The sequence below is a fragment of the Lepisosteus oculatus genome, chromosome 14, assembly GCF_040954835.1.
Source record: "Lepisosteus oculatus isolate fLepOcu1 chromosome 14, fLepOcu1.hap2, whole genome shotgun sequence".
NCBI classification, from domain to species: Eukaryota; Metazoa; Chordata; class Actinopteri; order Semionotiformes; family Lepisosteidae; genus Lepisosteus; species Lepisosteus oculatus.
In genome coordinates this window covers 15,567,194-15,585,474 of record NC_090709.1, presented here as the reverse complement: position 1 = coordinate 15,585,474, position 18,281 = coordinate 15,567,194, and the positions used below count along the sequence as shown (strand labels likewise).

Below are 18,281 nucleotides of genomic sequence, written 5' to 3'. Positions count from 1 at the left end.
TTTCATCTCTGTGTTATACAGTACAAAAATAATACCCAAATGAGTTCTGCATATAAATAAATCGAGAATCTTTTTTCATTCAGACTTGTTACATAGACAGAGCATGCTTCAGGAAAACAACATACACCAATAAACGCAGGCAATGATGATCAAATGGTACAATACCTGAAGCTTCAAGAATTCTGATTGACAGGTCTTCCCGCAACTTTCTTATTTCTTTGGCGCTGCTGTTCATCTTGATGTATGTTGGAATATCCGGGAAATTGTTCACGATGTCTGCGCCCATCTAACAGACGAAGGTTTGTCACAATTATTATTTCCCTAAAAATCTCTCATACAATAGTTTTGAGACAGTCCAAAATTTCTGCATGGAAAGGTTATGCTGACCTGCATCACAAAGACCCCACAGCTTGAGGCATCTGCTTGCTTGGTGTGACCAATCACACTTGGGTGCCAGATGATATTCAACCAGTCTTCTTTTCCTAGGACGTTCCTTCGCATCTTGAAAGTCCCTGTGAATCAAAATAATAGGTTATTGATAAATGAGGACATATTTGACATGCTGAATATGAATGTGAAATGAATGTGTGCCCATGCTGAGTTTCACCACGAAACCAATGCTTGATTTCTTACCGGAAACGTTTTGCCACTGCTGTGGAGTCTGCCATCTCGTCACTCCCCATAGGGTCGAACACAAAGACTTTCTGGGATGGAGCATACAGATACTGCAAGAAACAAATGGCCCGTCATCAGACATGAAGTTGCATTTAATGTGGGGCCAGACACACAGGCAGTTTCAGGAGTTTAATGTTGTGGACACAAACGTTTTTTATATTTAAATATTTTATTTATATATTATTTAACATGTAATATTTTGCAAACCTCAGCAAAGACAGTCAGGAAATGACCTAACAGTACTTATTTTTTTCCTACATGACACTTTGACCTGCTTGGTGTCACAGAGGGGGTGACTGCGGAGGATAGGGATTCTATGCGGAGCTCTTCGGAAGGGTAACGATAGGCGAAGGCGTAGTCGGAGAAGTAGCTGAGTCCAAAATCCGGGTAGTCGTAGTATGAGCGTCGGTACAGAATCGGTAGGCGTGGGCGTCGTCTGGAAAGAAGAGCAGGGTCCAAAATCCAGGAGTAGTAGGCGCGTAGGTACAAAGTCGGGAGGCAAAGACGTAGCAGAAGAACAGCAGGGTCAAGATCCAGGAGTCAAAGAGTAGTATCGCAGAATGTAAACTAGGAACTAAGCTCAGGGAGAAGATCTCAATCGTGAGCACTGAAAGGGGGTCTGGCGAGGGTTTAAATAGAGGAAAGATTGGTGCATGCACGTTTGGGATGGGAGGAGCTCGTGGGAATGCATGAGCGCCTGCCTGCGGGGGTGTAATTCATGACACTTGGTTTTCTGTTTATTACACAGCAGTATTCACAATAATATTTTAGGAAAAGTGCACTGTCACTATTGCCTTGGATACTCACTATCCATGTCCGCCTTTTTTAACAGGAGAGGAACCAATACATTGTAATTTTTTTAGATGCAACAGGGATAATCACTTGAACTGTGTTATGGTTCCAAGGTTAATTATAAACCTACGCTGTTTTGGATTACCTGCACCACACTTACCAACAACTTCCAATGGACACCAGTGTTAAAAAAAAAACTAATTATGGCTTCATAGTTTTCAAAGTTGACCTGTAATGAAAAGAATGACGAGATTAGCACGACAGGCTGCCTCACATGGATGGTGTGCTACCTTTGAATTTTGATTTCTGACTATAAAGGTAGTTTCTTTAGGCAGCACCATGGGCACAGTTGTGACCTGTTTTGATTGCTTGTAGCTCTCCTTGTTTCTCTATTGATAAAACAATCATCAGTTAGTGAAAAACCATGTTTGCCCCTCACTAATGTAATCCATCAACATTTGTGTTTGATGTCCTTACCTTGGACAAACATTGTCTAGCCATGTGCTCTCTATTCCCACTCATGATTACACTAGTTGTGTAGTGGTTCATTTGGAAAACCTTCTTCCCCAAGTCCATGGATTCTTTCACTACTTGAAAGTAACACTCAATGGTCTTATGGAAAAAGCAAATACAATTGAAGAAGATATGATTTCACGCACTCACACACATTTGATTACACAAAAGCTCAGAAACCTTAACAAATGCATGCAATCAAACACTTTCATCTTACCTCGCCTATGAGCCACTCATCTGGTTTCAGAGACACAAACTCCGAGTGTCTGAGAATATATGTGTCTGCACTGTGCATGGATGGCAAAACTGCAACCACTAATTCACTCGGATTGATGTTCCAAAGGGCGTGTACCTAAAAAAGATTTACCAAGCCAAAAGCATATACAAGAGATCACTGGACCTAACATAATGAAAATTGAGATTACACACCACAAGTATAACACAAGTATGTCAACAAGTATAACAAGTTAGAGAGAAACGACAAAGAACACCTACAGTAGTAGAAGATGACATTCATAAGCTCTGAAAAAGAAGTGAATATCCACACAGAGAAATATTCAAAATACAAATCCTACCTTCTTTTTGAAATCTGTTTTCTCTTTTATAAGTTTTGAGATGGGGCGTGCATCACAGTGTGGTGTGATCACTTCAGCCATGCCCACGGCAGCTTGCTTGGGTGACACTTTCCTTTCTTCTTTGTGCTGCCATTCTTTATATTCTGTGGTTCCTGCTTTCCCCTGCTGTACTTGCAGGCCGTTGCTGTCATCTGGCGATTTTTCATTTGTTTCAATATTTCTATTGCTAACTTTTTTTTCCTGTGTTCTCATTTTTTTGGGGATTGGAATTTTCTGTGGTGCGCTGTAGAATTTATTTTTTGTTTCTTTGCCTACACCTGGTGCTCTCTTTGCCCATTGTTCCTGTGCATGTTCATGACGTGTCTTAGTGGTGATCAATGGAGCCGTCAAAACCTTTTTGGGGAGAGCATTTTGGATTATATGTTCTCTGTACCGGCCTTGGAGGGATTGTCTCATTATCGTAATAAACTCTGCTGGCCTCAGTTTCCTCCTGTGCTGAAGTATTGAATGCTTGACAATGCCAAACCAGGTCTCAACATGACAATTAGTGGCTCTTGTTTGTGCTACCTCTGACATTGATATGTCTTTTTTGCTGTCTGAAGCATATCTTGCCAGGTCACCCAACAAAATTCCACTCCACAGTGGAAATAGTGCCATGTATCTTTGCAACAGAAATCTTATTATGTCTTCACAGAAATAGGGGTTCACATTGTGTTGTGTCCCATAGTCATCATGTCCTTGAGCTGATATGCTGTCTTCATAAATACCTTTGAACCTTTGAGCGGCCCAGTCTGCCTCTCATTTTTGGGTACAGTACCTCATCTGTGTCTTTGACTTCTGCTTCCTTTTCCATCTGGTCTGGTGTGGTTGTTTGAGAAATGTAAGCGTTAAGGAGGCAGACACTAGATTGGACTTCAGTTGTGAACCTCCTGCTTGAGAGTACAATACACATGTGTTTGAAAACATTTCTGGCGACACTCAAATTTGTGCTGTTTTGCAGGATGGCAAAGGAAAATGTTGCAAAGTCTCGCAGTCCTTTGTCTGTTGTTTTTTTACTAATTGCTTGAGAGACAGCCTTTATGACATGGGCAGAGCAAAGGTGCAGAACAGTGAACATCTGAAGTTCTGTGTACTTAAGTTTGCCTTGGCAGACTTTCATTGCACAATTTAAGTATGCATGGATGGTGTCCCCATTGAAGGCAAAAAAAACACTGTGAATCAGGGCCCAGCTGTAGTCAGTTTCTACATGCTGCACTCTCTTGGTACTACATGTTGAGATGTCAAACATGAATTTACGTAGCCAACGTTCTATACTGACAATGGTGTGGTCAGTTGTCAACATTTCAGACACTGGTAATGGAGGCTTTCTTTTCCACCTCCAGGTAACGTAAGACTGTAGTACAAAATTCTTTTGTTCTCCGATGGAATTTTTCTGACTACCCCTCCTGTCGCATCCAGGTAAAGGCTGACTTTCTCCTTCATCTTTAGATGGGCAATAAGATTTCGCATACTCTGTTCTGTGTAAAGATAGGCAGCAAATGTGTCTAACTGCAAAATCTGTATATATCCTGAAAAATGGACAGTGTTGAAGTCGCATGCTTTCATATATTTTTGTGCCATATGTAATTCAATCACTGAATCATAGTGAATGCGTTTATGTTCCTGAACTCTGATGAAATGACTTTCCGGACATTCTGTGTTAGTGGTTTAGATAAATTGCCTGCTGCAATTTCAGCAAGCGGAGTTCTGCTCAGGTTCCTGTAGTATACATTGCTGATTCCTTTTGCGAGGGCACTGGCAATCTTTCGACGATAAGGCTGACGTGCTTGTTGAAATTGTTTCCCTTTTACTGTGCTGTATTTGCCCTACTTGTACAACATAAATTGTAATGTCATCATTGCCCATTGGTTTGTGTCTTGTTGTCATTATGTATTTAACATTGCAGGACCTGAAGGTACAGACTGCTTTTATCATCAGAAAGTTTTTTTTTTCTGCTGTTCTCTTTCCTGATGTATTGGTATTTGAAGGCTATTGGGCAGCAAGGATTTATCTTCCTGAACTCGATATATAAGATCTGGGTCCATGGTCGTCTTAGTTTAGATGTACCTTTTAGAGGTGCTATTTTTCTCCATTGTTCAGCCTTTAGACATACTTTGAAAGTTTTAGGCACAGACATAATCTTTCTTAATCCCCTTTTATCCTGAGGTGACGTCCCAGACGAGCTTGCCCCCTGGGAATATTCACTGTGCTCTTCAGGCTTTTTTTCTGATTCTACACAGATTTTTGTTTCTCCCTCTAACATGTCACCACTGTCTGTGCTGCCGTGTGCTGCCCATGCATCTTTTGTATCTTCTGATGAACTTCTGAGCTCTGTGTTGCCTTCCAAACTATGTCCCTCACTTTGACTTGAAATACTGACTATAGATTGTGTACTGTCATCTGGTTTGGAATCCCTACCAATACTCTCCTCTTTCTGCACCCTAAGCACTTGGGTTCTTACTTTTTTTCTATCTTCATGCCAAATCACTGATAACCATTTCTTGTTGCTGGGGCAATGCTCTCCAAGGACTCTGTTTGACAGTGTTGACCACATATTGTCATTCCAACTATTTTTTTTCGAGTTTAGAAAACTTCAGAAATTCGTTGATCATATTCCCTACTCCACCAGCCCTTGACCACAGGTCTGAGGGGTGCGTAGTGTGGTGCAGGTTCTTGTCCCATCCTGCTCTTGGTCCAAGTTGGAGGGTTACACCGATTCTGAGTCTTGTTAGCTGGTATGGCTTGGTTTGGGGGTGTTGATACCAGAGTGGTCCAGGAGGGGGGTACAGGTGTCTCGGGGGCATTCTTGATTTTCTATGACTTCAGGTTGATTCTGTTTGTTCTGAGTGTCTTGGTTATATACGCTTGTGTGTATATATGAAAAAGCTATTGAAGAGCACCCCGTTCATCTCCATGAAAGTTGGAAGTTTTGATGTTCAAAAAATCCTAAAAAGAGAATTAAAGTTTCACACAACAAAGCATGACTGTGAAAGGTCAGGAGGCCTGCCTTGTGTGCACAACACTTGATTACAGTAAAAAAATCATGAAGCCATGAAGAAGACCCACCTGTCCCAGTGTATTACCTGTAGTGTTATCTTCAGAAAATCATAAAACATAAAGAAAGGGGCCACAGCCACAGCAAGGTTGTATGAGGTTCGGGGGCCTGTCTGGTGTGTAAAACACTTGGTTTCAGCAGTGTGGCTGTTGTATTTGAATTGCTATTGAGCCATGAAAAAGACCCACCTATCCCAGTGTATTACCTTTAGTGTTATCTTCAGAAAATCATAAAAAAATAAAGGGGCCACAACCCAAAACAAAGCTGGGAAAAGTCAGAGGACCTGCTTAATGTGCAAAACACTTACATGCAGCATTGTGGGTGTTGTGATTTAAATGCTATTGGTTTGTGAACAGAATACCCCTATCCCAGTGCATTGTGCCACATTAAATAAAAGCACGAGAAAAAGAGATTCAGAACACAAAGCTGTGTCAGCGTTCTGTGTAAAAAGTCGGTTGGAACATCATGGGAGCTGTTTTTAATAAGCCGCTGAGTAAAGAATATTTTAATCTTCCTGCTGTCAGTAGTATTGTCAATATAGTTGACCCTTACCTGAATGAAAACAGGACGTAAAGGAGGGGTTTCAGAAATCAAACAAAGCTTTATTCCCGTGCTTACAGTCTGGGTAATTGGAGACTGCGCTCTTCTGCTTCCTATGGTCATATTGACCGTATTGAACAGTATTTCTCGCGTTGTGAACGTGTGCACACAGCGGTCCCCAGGTTCCAGTTCGTGCGTAATTACGCATCGATGAAAAACCGGAGGTTTAAAAAAAGATAATTAGCACACTGATAGTTTGGTGTAGAGGCTGTGGAAATATCCGCAAGTCGTGGTCTTTAAAATGCATTTGGTTTAAAGGCGTTCTGTGCTTCCATTGCGAAGATATGGACAAAAGAATATTCGAGTGTGGTCAAAAAAACGTCATAAAAACGACAAAGTGAAGGCTGAGAAAGCATTCACAATGTATTTTATACACAAAGCATGTGTTTTTGTAATTCTAAGAGATTTCGCGAAAGCCCTACAGGCGTGCCAAAATCGTTTTCTACCTTCAAGTTAACTTTTCCCCGGTCACGTTTTGCACGTTTGAGTAGTTTTAATGAGGCTCCTTCGTACACGGTGCTGATCTTTTGGAAAGCAGGAGGCAAAACTGACACGTTCTCATACCGGATGTTGAAACCCGGGCCGCCTGGCTGAAAACCAGGAATCCTAACCGCTAGACCATATGGCAGCGAACAACCACGCTGTTCCCGGTATAATGCAAGCAAACTACATAAATATGAGAAAACACGCAAGAAAGTTGTCACTCGGAGTGTCGAAGGGTCGATGTATACTGGGGCTCAGTTGAAATGCAACGTCAGGACTTTTCCGAATTATGTCACACGAAGAGAGCACAGCCTTTTCCGTCCTACCACATGTGTCTCGGTAACTCGCCGTGATTGTATAGCGGTCAGTACTTTGCGTTGTGGCCGCAACAACCCCGGTTTGAAGCCGGGTCATGGCAGAATAGGGGCGTCTGCTTTTACTACTTGCACGAATGAAGGCAAAAAAAAGCCAATCGATGTGAACGAACGGTGCTTTACAGAGGAGTACTGCCTGACTGGATCGTTGATGAACGACAGAGGCCACTCCGACCTCTTCTCGGTTTTCTTCAATGACTTACTAAGGATCTTCTTCACATTCGCCCATGCAGGGGAAGCCAGTTACACCAAAGCAAACGCAGGAAAGTGTATTTCAAGCAGAGACCAGGAGGGACTTGTTTACACCGAGAGTGGTCGGAGAATGGAACAATGCGCCCAGCCCTGTTGCTGGAGCCGATTCTTGATGAGATCTTGGGCTCACTAAGAGGCCCCCGCTGGATGCTAATCTTTCTGTTGTTCTTGCAGGTCCTGCGCTGCTTTTGAGCCGAAAGAGCTCGTCCTGGTCTGTTGGCACAGCCCAATTGCAAATGATCGGCTCCGCGTACAGAAGGAACGTGCGTTTGGTACAAGAGTGCACGAAGGCACCGGAAATACATTGGGAACAAATGACCGGACGCTCAAGACCTCTGTGAAGTACAGGAGCGTGCAAAACGAGGCTGTTTCCACCCGGTCTCGGACCAGGGACCTTTCGCGTGTTAGGCGAACGTGATAGCCGCTACACTACGGAAACCTGCAGGGACTGCTGCTGGTGTCTCGCTTGCGTTTCAGGCTGAGAAAGGGACACGTCACTTTAGGCAGGGGGCGCTGGAGAGAGGAACAAAGGGCGCGATGAAACAAAATGTCAAAACTCGGGATCAAACCAGGGACCTTTAGATCTTCAGTCTAACGCTCTCCCAATCGAGCTATTTCGGCAGTGCGCGGAGCCCACAGCCACCTGCTCCAGCCTTCCTGTGTTGCGGCATGAGCGCACCAAGAGTAGCGGGAGAGTGTTGCAGGAACGTCACTCAGAAGGAAAGCCACCCAGGTGCGCCCTCTGAGCTCTGTCCAGCGCATCTTCCTCGCATGGACTTCTGCCTGCAACGGGCAGGAAACAATTAGCAAGAACAGAAAGACACCCCATGGGTGTCTCATGACCACACCTTAGGTTGTGACACATGCAGGTGTGAGGGGTTGCCGGGCTACTTTGGAGCAGAGCTTGGGCGGAGGGGGGGCGGGAAAGCAGACAAAGAGGTGACACCTCAAGGTCTGCACGATCACAGCTCTCCGCCACCCCAGGCTTCCGCTCGATAAGCTACTGGACACACCCTCCTCACACAGACCGTGGAAAAGCCCACGAGTGGGAGGGCTCTCTCTTCCTCCCAGAAGCTCTTGGAAATGACGCACAGACAGGGCGCGGGGAGCCGCCGCCTGCAAACACGGCTCCAGGCAGGACTCCACTCCGCAGGAGCCGCAGAGCAGAGGAGATGGGGGCAGCTTAGCTCCTGTGCAGAGACCTGAGCTGTTGTTGCTGCGGACGCTGTCTTTTCTGCACTCGGGGTAGGAGTGAATGTTGAGATGCCCTTAGAAATGAAGCAGAGCACTTCAACGACACGGGTGTGTGTGTGTGCGCCCTGGTGATTCTGGGAGACAGATCGAACCTGGGCTAAAAGAGAGGGGGCTTAGCCCTCTTCCATTTGCTAGTTCAAAGTTGTACAACCCATTTGTATCTGCTAGGCGGCGCAGTCGTCGTGCACAAAGAACGCTTTGAAAAGCGTCAAAGGCAAGTCATTCCGAGTTGGTTGTTTGTGTTTTCCGTTCAGACGCGAAATGATGAAATGATCTCTCGGCTCCTCGGTTGTCATTTCTGCTCCGTAAAGGAATCACAGCATGCGTCGGCTTCCAGCACGCTGGGTCGGGACACGATGCCGGGGGTCAGAGAGAGCGATGTCTTCCTCGTTAGTATAGGACCTGTCACCTGTCCCCACCTGTCACGCGGGAGACCGGGGTACATCAGGACGCGCATTGAAGTGAAAGCAGGATGCGCTGCGACATGCACTGTGCAGATCCCGCCACACTAAGAGGTGAGTGGGTCTGTTCGATCACAGCGCTAGGCGAATCCCCAATCCCCTTTTGTGCGTGGCGACAAAAGAAGGCTGTTTTCACCCGGTTTCGAACCGGGGACCTTTCGCGTGTGAGGCGAACGTGATAACCACTACACTACGGAAACGGTGGTAAGATGTGCCCAGCGGCCCAGCGCTGAGCTTCGCCAATGCGATTCAGCTGCTTCCAGTGCGTTTATTGGAGTGCGCTGATGGACCGTGCTCTCTCTCCAGAGACCAGCACGCCTGTCATGGATGGAGCAGGAAAGGCGGTGCCACATTCTACAGCCCTCTCCACGCAATCGACAAAATCGGGCTACTGAAGTGGAGAAAATCGCCTCTCCAGAAAGTGCAAATATCATCTTGGAGACTATAAATCCTGTTGCTGAAGGTCAGCCCTGTCTACCAGAGTAACCCTCCCACAGCGATGATCAGCTCGTCTCACATGCGAGAAGTTTCGGTTGGAAACAAGCGCCCCCTCTTCTCGCACGTTTTGCACGTTCGAGTAGTTTTAATGCGGCTCCTTCGTACACGGTGCTGATCTTTTGGAAAGCAGGAGGCAAAAACGACACGTTCTCATACCGGATGTCGAACCCGGGCCGCCTGGCTGAAAACTAGGAATCCTAACCGCTAGACCATATTTCAGCAAACAACCATGCTGTTCCCGGCATCATGCAAGCAAACTACAGATGCAGCCATTCAAAGTGAGCGGTACAGACACGTACCGCAGGTAAGATGACACGGGGTACCGCGGTGCGTGATTGGTTGACCGACAGGGGCACTCGTGGTCCGTTGGTCTGTCGTAGAAAGACTTACTGTAAACGTCTTTACTGTGCCCGTTGTAGATATTGAATTTTACCACTGAAAGGAAATCTTAGTAGCTGAGCATAAAAAGAATAGGAGCATACTGTAACGCGTGTGAAGGCCATAAACGATATTAATTTTGGAACATAAACATACAGTATATAGCTGGTCTTGGTACTTAAAGAAAAAAATACACACCAGTATTCCATTTCTCCCTAAACATTGTAAGCTTCGAAGTCTTTAACTAACGCGATACCGGAGTCAACAAGCATATTTTTAGAATTTGATTAAAAGGGAATATAATATGGAATCGCGTATCTAAAGAATTTATTAACGGTATGATTATATCCGTGTACTGCGACAGGGCTGTGTAGGGCTGTTTCGCCTGCCTGTTCATGCGAGTTGTCTTGTAGCCTACTGGTCTAGGTGCGTGACTACCAACTGGCAGGTTGTGTGTTCGAATCCAGCTGGTGCTGGACTTTTCTTTTAACAAACATTTCTTCGAAAAAATAGGTAAGCGATATTATGGACAATCAATTGACTTTTATATTTCAAAATATCGCAACATGATCGATATTTGTGATATTTTGAACATATCTTCCCTTCTGACAGCGGTTCCTGCTTCTAGTGTGTGTGTGCAACAGAGTACATTTTTATAGAGAAATGGAGGCTGGACAGTATGTGTTACAATATAAACATTTATATTGATTTAAATCGTGTTCTGATTTAAATCGCAAACGCGTGTTTAATTATGTGTTTTTTAATCATAATCAGGCTAATGCATTTCTACATTTTCTGTATGAACCAGCTTAGAGGTTCATACAGAAAGACAGCTTGTGTTTAAATTGAGTGTAAGGTAATTTATGCTTCTAAAGTCATGGTCAGCATTTATTGTACTGTGCTGTAAACTTTTTCTGTGCCTAGTCACATTATTTTATAGCGTTTTTATTGCGTTATTAAATCCGGTGGCGCTGTGTGTTAGTTTCCTGACTCCCATTATTTAAACTGCGACACTGATCATTCATCTCTAAATAAACTTTATTTTATATCGCGTTTTAAGCGAATAGGTAATTAGATTGCTCATAAACCCAATCGCTTTTTCTACATAAACACAGCGTGATTGCTCTCTGAAAATGCTTTTCCTTAAAGCGATTCTATTGAGGGAATAGCCCAGCTACCACTTAACACTGTACTTCCTACTTTGAATACCTGTGAGACCGGTTTAATTCATCACAGCCAGCACTCCGGGAGTTCATATTGCTTGACTAATTTTAAAAACTAAGTTATAAATGCAAACGCTTCCTCGGTGCGCTGCTCTGGTACGCCGGGTCTTACACAGTGCCTGTCGGCAGTAAGCGTTACAATATACATACCCAACACTGCTTGTACCCATCTGTCATGCAAATAAAACACCTTGAATTGAATTGAATTGAGGGAGAGAGGGGGGTAGTGGGACAGATATACTGTAGACAGACTCAAGGCAAATAAGATACTTATGGGTACGCAGGCATTCACGACAGCAACATACGAAACGTTTGCACGTACTGTATAGTTAAGTTATTACTTGGTTTTCAAAGTGCAACGAAATACAATATTGTTGTTGCTGCTGTTCTGGTTGTTTTTATCCCATAAAGCGTTTTGAGAAGCCACCTTTAAAGGCGATATATACTGTAAAACCGCTGATTCTTATGGAATGTATTCCGCAGGAGATTCAAATTTTTATTTATTTATTTTTTAATCGCGTATCTTAGGAAATTATTTATTGTCTTTATATTTGGCCAGGGCTTTAAAGAGAAGGCGCACCAAAAAATGTTGGTGCCGTCGTCTCCGCTTTAAAGGTACCCCTGTGCTGGAAGAATTTGACCTCAGAACGTTTGCCCAGCGTAGTTATAGTGGACATAAAAACAAGAGTTCGCTGGCATTATATCCTAGAAGACACAGACCTGGGGAAAAGACCGTGAGCCTGTCTCTAAATACTAATAATACAGTATGTGATCTCCTGTCCCAGCCTGAGGAACAGACAGTGAGCCTGTCTCTCAATAATAATAATACAGTGTGTGATCTCCTGTCCCAGCATGAGGAACAGACAGTGAGCCTCTCTCTCAGTAATAATAATACAGTGTGTGATCTCCTGTCCCAGCCCAAACGACGACACAGTGTGCCTATCTGTCAATAATAATAATACAGGGTGCGATCTCCTGTTCAAGCCCAAGCGAAGACACAGTGAGCCTATCTGTCAATAATAGTAATACAGTGTGTGATCTCCTGTCCCAGTCTGAGGAACAGACAGTAAGGCTATCTGTCAATAATAATAATACAGTGTGTGATCTCCTGTCCCAGCATGAGGAACAGACAGTGAGCCTCTCTCTCAGTAATAATAATACAGTGTGTGATCTCCTGTCCCAGCCCAAACGACGACACAGTGTGCCTATCTGTCAATAATAATAATACAGGGTGCAATCTCCTGTCCCAGCCTGAGGAACAGTGTGCCTGTCAATCAATAATAATACAGTATGTGATCTCCTGCTCCAGCCTGAGGAACAGACACAGACTGAGCCTGTCTCTCAATAATAATAATCCAGTGTGGGATCTCATGTCCAACTCTTAGGAACAGACAGTGAGCCTGTCTCTCAGTAATAAGAATATCATGTGTGATCTCCTGCTCCAGCTTGAGGAAGCCCAAGCGAAGACACAGTGAGCCTATCTGTCAATAATAGTAATACAGTGTGTGATCTCCTGTCCCAGTCTGAGGAACAGACAGTGAGCCTGACTCTCAATAAAAATAATACTGTGTGTGATCCCCTGTCCCAGCCAGAGGAACAGACAGTGAGCCCGTCTCTAAATAATAATAATACAGTGTGTTATCTCCTGTCCCAGCCTGAGGAACAGTGAGCCTGTCAATCAATAATAATAATACAATATGTGATGTCCTGTCTCAGCCTGTGGAACAGAGAGTAAGCCTGTCTCTCAATAATAATAATACAGTGTGTGATCTCCTGTCCCAGCCTGGGGAACAGTGAGCCAGACTCTCAGTAATAATAATAATACAGTGTGATCTACTGTCCCAGCATGAGGAACAGTGAGTCTGTCTCTCAATAATAATAATACAGTGTGATTTCCTGTCCCAGCCTGTGGAACATACAGTGAGCCTGTCTCTCTATAATAATAATATAATGTATGACCTCCTGTCCCAGCCTGGGGAACATACAGTGAGCCTGTCTCACTATAATAATAATACAGTGTGTGATCTCCTGTCCCAGTCTGAGGAACAGACAGTCAGCCTATCTGTTAGTAATATAATACAGTGTGTGATCTCCTGTCCCAGCCTGAGGAACAATAAGCCTGTCAATCAATAATAATACAGTATGTGATGTCCTGTCTCAGCCTGAGGAACAGAGAGTAAGCTTGTCTCTCAATAATAATAATTCAGTGTGGGATCTCCTGTCCCAGTCTGATGAACAGACAGTGAGCCTCTCTCTCAATAATAATAATAATACAGTGAGTGATCTCCTGTCCCAGTCTGAGGAACAAACAGTGAGCCTGTCTCTAAATAACAATTATACAGTGTGGGATCTCCTGTCCCAGCCTGGGGAACAGTGAGCCAGACTCTCAATCATAATAATAATAGAGTGTGATCTACTGTCCCAGCCTGAGGAACAGACAGTGAGTTTATCTCTCAATAATAATACAGTGTTATCACCTCTCCCAGCCTGGGGAACAGACAGTGAGCCTGTCTCTCTATAATAATAATTCAGTGTGGGATCTCCTGTCCAGCTCTGAGGATCAGTGAGCCTGTCTCTAAATAATAATGATACAGTGTGTGATCCTCTGTCCCAGCCTGAGGAACAGACAGTAAACCTGTCTCTCAATAATAATAATCTAGAGTGTGATCTCCTGTGTTAGCCTGAGGAACAGACAGTGATCCTGTCTCTCAATAATAATAATCCAGTGTGGAATGTTCTGTTCCAGTCTGAGGAACAAACAGAGAGCCTGTCTCTCAATAATAATAATAATAATAATAATAATAATAATAATAATAATAATAATACAGTGTGTGATCTCCTGTCCCAGCCTGACGAACAGACAGTGAGACTTTCTCTCAATAATAATAATACTGTGTGAGCTCCTGACCCAGCCTGGGGAACATACAGTGAGCCTGTCTCTTTATAATTATAATAATAATTCAGTGTGGGATCTCCTGTCCAGCTCTGAGGAACAGTGAGCCTGTCTCTAAATAATAATAATACAGTGTGTGATCCTCTGCCCCAGCCTGAGGAACAGACAGTGAGCCTGTCTCTCAATAATAATAATACAGTGTGTCATGTCCTGCCCCAGCCAGAGGAAAAGACAGTGAGCATGTCTCTTAACAATAATATGAATAAACTGTGTGATCTCCTGTCCCAGCCTGAGGAACAGACTGTGAGCCTGTCTCTCAATAATAATAATACAATGTGTGACTTCCTGTCCCAGCCTGAGGAACAGACAGGAGTGAGCCTGTCTCTCAATCATAATAAAGCAGATTATGATCTCCTGTACTAGCCTGAGGAACAGACAGCGAGCCTGTCTCTCAATAATAATAATACAGTGTGTGCTCTCCTGTCCCAGCCTGAGGAACAGTGAGCAGTCCTAATAGTTACCGCTTTCCTGATTTATCTCAGCAGCTTTAATTTCGCCTGAAGCGCAAGCAACTTGTGAGAACAGGTTGGGTTTGCTGTGCTCAACTGGCTCGGCGTCTTCGTGTCGTAGCGCCGCAACGGTGTGTTTTCTTTCCTTCTCTTTTCAGCCCGGAAGAAACATTTTACTTGTTCCTTTTGTAGCCCACGCATGCCGACGCCTGTGTTGTGTTGTGGATTTTCTCCTTCTTGAATTCTCCTTCTCCTTCTCCTCCTCCCTCTCTCTCCCTACCTCTACCTCTCCCTCTCTCTACCTCTCTACCACTCTACCTCTCTCTACCTCTCCCTACCCCTCTCTGCTCTCTGTCTCTCACTCTGGAGTTTATTTTCCAGACAGAAATCCAGCTCCGTCCCTCCTGTGGAAGATTGGTGATGCAGGATGAGAGCCCCTAACCGAGAGCACTGCAGCGACAGGTTCTGTGGTCTGTTTCAAATCAGCCCGCAATGAGACACCGAGGAGAAATGAAGAGCCCCAGTTGCGCTAGAAAATCACCCGGGAAAGAGACTTTCAATGTAGGAAAAAAAAGTCGTTAGTAACGGACATAATATGTTTGTTTTGTTTTCTTAATCGCTGCAATGTGTGACTAAGCTCATACTGCTAAGAGTTGCCCACTTTGTCTAGATCTGGTAACCTGCTCGTCGCTGGTGGGCCAGATCGTGTCCCCCATCACTATACTGGGGCAATAGGACCCACACAGACGGCAGGGTGAGCACCGCCTGTTGGCCCACAGAGAGGGAGAGGTAGAGGTAGGGAGAGAGGTAGGGAGGGGAAAAGGGAGAGGTAGGGAGAGAGGTAGGGAGAGGGAGAGGTAGAGGTAGGGAGAGAGAGGAGGAGTACAAATTCAAGCAGAGGCCTGAGTGGAGCACTGTCATATGGCCCTGACATCAGTCCCTCAACTCTCTGCATAAAGCAGTGTCTTATGGCCATGAAATCCCACATCCACCGCTCTCTGCGAAAAGCAGTATCTTCAGGCCCTGCCATCCTACCCCCGCCACTCTCTGCGTAAAGAAGTATCGTCAGGCCCAGACATCACACCCCCGCCACTCTCTACGTAAAGAAGTGTCGTATGGCCCTGACACCCACCCCTCCACACTCTGCATAAAGTAGTGTCGTCAAGCCCTGACATCCCACCCCCGCCACTATCTGCGTAAAGCAGTACCTTCAGGCCCTGACATCCCACACCCACCACTCGCTGTGTAAAGCAATGTCGTTTGGCCCTGACATCCCACCCCCGCCACTATCTGCGTAAAGCAGTATCGTCAGGCCCTGACATCCTACCCCTGCCACTCCCTGCGTAAAGCACTGTCGTATAGCCCTGACACCCACCCCTCCACTCTCTGTGTAAAACTGTGTCATATGGCCCTGACATCCCAACCCGCCACTCTCTGTGTAAAGCAGTGTCATATGGCCCTGACATCCCACTCCCGCCACTCTCTGCGTAAAGAAGTGTCGTATGTCGTATGTCGAGGTGAGGTGAGGTGCGACACGCCAGAGCCCCGCCGCTGCTAATGCGGAGCACTTGTTGAACTGGCATTGAAAGGACGTGTGCGCACGGAGCGAGCCTTCCCTGCGGCGGAGCGTGGAAACTTTCTCCCCGCGCTGCAGGAGTTGTGTGCGCTGCAGCGGTGCCGAGAGAACAGCACAGAAGGCAGCAGGCTCTGGAGAGCGGGTAAGAGACGGAGCCTTGTGGGCAGGCGAGCAGGCCCGTTTTTTGGAAATTGCTGAAAAGGCTCCGGTGTTTGTTCGGTTTGTGGCAGGCGCACGACGCGAGCTTGCGTAGCGATCTGCCGGTCTGGTGTTATGCAAATGAGGCCGAATTGCATCCCGGGACATGCTGCGAATGCGCATTGGCGACTGCAGATGTGTAGGAAACGGCGCGCTCGTTTTCTCGTTTTGCCCACCCTTTTGAGTGTTAGTGTGGCGTGTGAGTGTGCGAAAGAGTGGGCCCAGCAGGAGACAGTGGCGTGCGGGGTGAGGAGCTGGCCTAGGCTGCGCGCTTTGTGCTGTGGGTGCGGGCAGCTTGCAGGGCCTTATACAACTTATACTTACCTGGCAGGGGTGATACCTTGATCATCCTGTAGGTGGAGTAGTTGGATTGTTTTCTTGTTTTGTGGAAGCAGTGTTTGTTTTGCAGTTTACGAAATGACAACTTTTGGATCCCGCAAGAATGTTGTGCGTTTTGAGCTTTTGGATGACCTCTTCATGGATCGCATGCAATTCAGCAGAAAAGTGTTGCAGAAGGAACTTGGCTTTGAACCTTGGCACTTGGATTTCATCTTCGCTTTCCCAGGTCAGAAAGCATTTGAGGTTGTTTTTGCTATCTATTCTCTGTTTGAACAATGTGTGGATGTGTTTGAGGCAAAAAGAGGGAAAGTTCCTGCCCCTGAGAAGATCAACTTGCAGCCTCTGACACAGAGAGAGAGGAAAACGGTGCATGTTGTTATGTTCTCGGATCTGGCAAAGACGGAGGACATTCACACCTGGCTTAACCAGTACTGCACCGTCCACCATGGAACTGAGGTTAGAGATGTTGACGGTATAAAAACAGGAGCAAGGAAATTCAAGGTTCGCTTGCTACCGGACAATGTAAATGGAGGCTTAAGGCACCTGCCCTCTACAATCCGGCTGGGCGCCTGCAATGGCTATGTTTTTTATGTGGGACAACCAAAGGTGTGTCGGTGCTGTAGGGACACCTGGCATCATCGTGCATTGATAAATGGTGCAAGACCTGTGGCAAACAGGGACATTTAGCCTCTGACTGTTCAATGCTGCCAAAGTGCAATTTATGTGGCTCGAAAGGACACGTTTTTAAGAACTGCCCTCACGCCTACGCCAATAAACTCAAAATGAGAAAGGATGAGGCAGTGCTTGTTTCAGCCAAACCGGCCCGACAATCCAAAGCAAACAACAAGTCAAACAAAGAACCCTTGTTGGACAAAGACTCTCAGCCTCCAGCCAGGATCAGTCCGGCTCCAGGGCCGGTGGAAGAGAAATCCACTACGCCCCCACAACCGCAGACTGCTCCAGACAAGCACAAGGGTTTGAAAACCCCCGAGAACAGCGAGGACCCCTCCCCCACTCCTGCTCCTCAGAACAAGGGCCAGTGTGGGGCCCTCCGGTGGAGCGGGTCCAGCGAGGATACCCAGGATTCAGCGGAGCTGCTTTTCTCAGACTCTGCAAGGGCTACAGATGTCCTCCTCTCCTCCATCCAGTCCATCACGGAGGATCTGCAGCAGCTGGTGGGTGAGGGGGAAGAGGAGACTGGTGCATCGGCTGCACCCCTTTCCCCTCAGTGCTCCCAGGAGCTGGACTTGAGGAAAAGGAAAAATGACTCTGTTTTCTCCCCGAGCGAGGAGGAAGGAGAGCATGGTGATGGGGACAGCTGGAACTCCTCCACCCCTCCCTCTACCCCCTTCCTTGAAATGGACTCCGTGAACGCTTTTACTGCTGCCACCCTGATGAAGGCTCATTCAGAGGATGGCTGGCAGGAAATTGGTAAGAAGAAAAAGAAAAAGAAGAAGGTAACAGGTGAGACAGAAGAGAAATGTGTTTTGTAAAGACTGGTTCTACTTTCTTATGTAATATGGCTCTAAACATAATTTCTCTTAACACCAGAGGTATCAATGACAGAGTTAAATGCCAGTCTGTCTTTGATTAC

At 45.7% G+C, this 18,281-nt stretch overlaps 3 non-coding genes across 3 annotated transcripts; all 3 read right to left on the bottom strand.

Annotated features, from left to right (window-relative positions):
- Nucleotides 1-7,724: 7,724 nt before the first annotated feature.
- On the bottom strand, nt 7,725-7,797 carry trnav-aac (transfer RNA valine (anticodon AAC)). Its single transcript has one exon. It is a non-coding gene; the product is annotated as a tRNA-Val (tRNA).
- A 109-nt stretch (nt 7,798-7,906) lies between these two features.
- On the bottom strand, nt 7,907-7,979 carry trnaf-gaa (transfer RNA phenylalanine (anticodon GAA)). The gene has a single exon. It is a non-coding gene; the product is annotated as a tRNA-Phe (tRNA).
- Nucleotides 7,980-9,200: 1,221 nt separating this feature from the next.
- On the bottom strand, nt 9,201-9,273 carry trnav-cac (transfer RNA valine (anticodon CAC)). Its single transcript has one exon. It is a non-coding gene; the product is annotated as a tRNA-Val (tRNA).
- Between the last annotated feature and the right edge of the window lie 9,008 nt (nt 9,274-18,281).